The sequence below is a fragment of the Pseudogymnoascus destructans genome (genome assembly GCF_001641265.1).
Source record: "Pseudogymnoascus destructans isolate 20631-21 unplaced genomic scaffold scaffold_10, whole genome shotgun sequence".
Taxonomy (NCBI): domain Eukaryota; kingdom Fungi; phylum Ascomycota; class Leotiomycetes; order Thelebolales; family Thelebolaceae; genus Pseudogymnoascus; species Pseudogymnoascus destructans.
In genome coordinates this window covers 215,001-217,500 of record NW_020167529.1, presented here as the reverse complement: position 1 = coordinate 217,500, position 2,500 = coordinate 215,001, and positions in this window count along the sequence as shown.

The window sequence follows — 2,500 nt, the reverse complement described above, 5'->3', positions numbered from 1 at the left end:
CCTCTACAAATTACAACTCGGACCGTGAGGCCAGATTTCAAATTTGAGCTGTTACCGCTTCACTCGCCGTTACTGAGGTAATCCCTGTTGGTTTCTTTTCCTCCGCTTATTGATATGCTTAAGTTCAGCGGGTATCCCTACCTGATCCGAGGTCAACCTGAAAAAATTGGGGGTTGCTGGCAAGCACACGACCGGACCTCCGGAGCGAGAAGAATTACTACGCTCGGAGCCGGACGGCACCGCCACTGACTTTAGGGCCCGCCGGGTCGGCGGGGCCCAATACCAAGCTGAGCTTGAGGGTTGTAATGACGCTCGGACAGGCATGCCCCCCGGAATACCAGGGGGCGCAATGTGCGTTCAAAGATTCGATGATTCACTGAATTCTGCAATTCACATTACTTATCGCATTTCGCTGCGTTCTTCATCGATGCCAGAACCAAGAGATCCGTTGTTGAAAGTTTTAACTATTATATAGTACTCAGACAGTATAGACAAACAGAGTTTAGTCCTCTGGCAAGCGCTCGCCGGCCGGAGCCAGCAGCCCGAGGGCAGGCCTGCCAAAGCAACAAAGTGTAATAAACAAAGGGTGGTAGGTTACCCGGGAGGCCTTGCGGCAACCCGGGCGACTACTGTAATGATCCTTCCGCAGGTTCACCTACGGAACGGTTTCGAGTTCGTAGCGACTCACCCCTGCGCTTTCACGTAGGGCCCGACTATATCTTAAGCAGAGCTAGGCTCCACCCACAACCACTTAGTCTGTGAACGTTACCCGTATAGCTAGCGCTACTTAGGGTCTTCGCTGCGGATTATCCATAGTTCCCCAGAGGGAGTATCCATACACTCTTTTACCACCCCGTGGAGTTAGCACGGGCCCCCGCCTCGGTTTCCCGGGCGGGTTGGTGTTGTAGGCTTTAGGACGTCCCCGTCAATTCGATCGTGTTGCCAGCGGGTGCTGACTTGCATGAAGGGAGACTTATTTACAGTCGTGCTCCCCACCCCTTGCGGGGCTGCAAAGGCTTCCATAAGTGTCGCCACGGAAGAATCATTGAGATTGCTCCATACTTAAAAGTAGCGAAACCTTGTTACGACTTTTACTTCCTCTAAACGACCAAGTTTGGACAACTTTCCAGCTCTGGGTGGTCGTTGCCGACCTCCCTGAGCCAGTCCGGAAGCCTCACTTAGCCGTTCAATCGGTAGTAGCGACGGGCGGTGTGTACAAAGGGCAGGGACGTAGTCGGCACGAGCTGATGACTCGCGCCTACTAGGAATTCCTCGTTGAAGAGCAATAATTGCAATGCTCTATCCCCAGCACGACAGAGTTTAACAAGATTACCCAGACCTTTCGGCCAAGGTGATGAACTCGTTGGCTCTGTCAGTGTAGCGCGCGTGCGGCCCAGAACATCTAAGGGCATCACAGACCTGTTATTGCCTCAAACTTCCATCGGCTTGAGCCGATAGTCCCTCTAAGAAGCCAGCGACCAGCCAAAGCTAGCCGGGCTATTTAGCAGGTTAAGGTCTCGTTCGTTATCGCAATTAAGCAGACAAATCACTCCACCAACTAAGAACGGCCATGCACCACCACCCACAAAATCAAGAAAGAGCTCTCAATCTGTCAATCCTTATTGTGTCTGGACCTGGTGAGTTTCCCCGTGTTGAGTCAAATTAAGCCGCAGGCTCCACTCCTGGTGGTGCCCTTCCGTCAATTTCTTTAAGTTTCAGCCTTGCGACCATACTCCCCCCAGAACCCAAAAACTTTGATTTCTCGTAAGGTGCCGAGCGAGTCAAAAAGATAACATCGCCCGATCCCTAGTCGGCATAGTTTATGGTTAAGACTACGACGGTATCTGATCGTCTTCGATCCCCTAACTTTCGTTCACTGATTAATGAAAACATCCTTGGCAAATGCTTTCGCAGTAGTTAGTCTTCAATAAATCCAAGAATTTCACCTCTGACAATTGAATACTGATGCCCCCGACTATCCCTATTAATCATTACGGCGGTCCTAGAAACCAACAAAATAGAACCACACGTCCTATTCTATTATTCCATGCTAATGTATTCGAGCATAGGCCTGCTTTGAACACTCTAATTTTTTCAAAGTAAAAGTCCTGGTTCCCCGACACACCCAGTGAAGGGCATGCGGCTCCCCAGGAGGAAAGGCCCGGCCGGACCAGTGCACGCGGTGAGGCGGACCGGCCAGCCAGGCCCAAGGTTCAACTACGAGCTTTTTTTAACTGCAACAACTTTAATATACGCTATTGGAGCTGGAATTACCGCGGCTGCTGGCACCAGACTTGCCCTCCAATTGTTCCTCGTTAAGGGATTTAAATTGTACTCATTCCAATTACAAGACTCAAAAGAGCCCTGTATCAGTATTTATTGTCACTACCTCCCCGTGTCGGGATTGGGTAATTTGCGCGCCTGCTGCCTTCCTTGGATGTGGTAGCCGTTTCTCAGGCTCCCTCTCCGGAATAGAACCCTAATTCCCCGTTACCCGTTG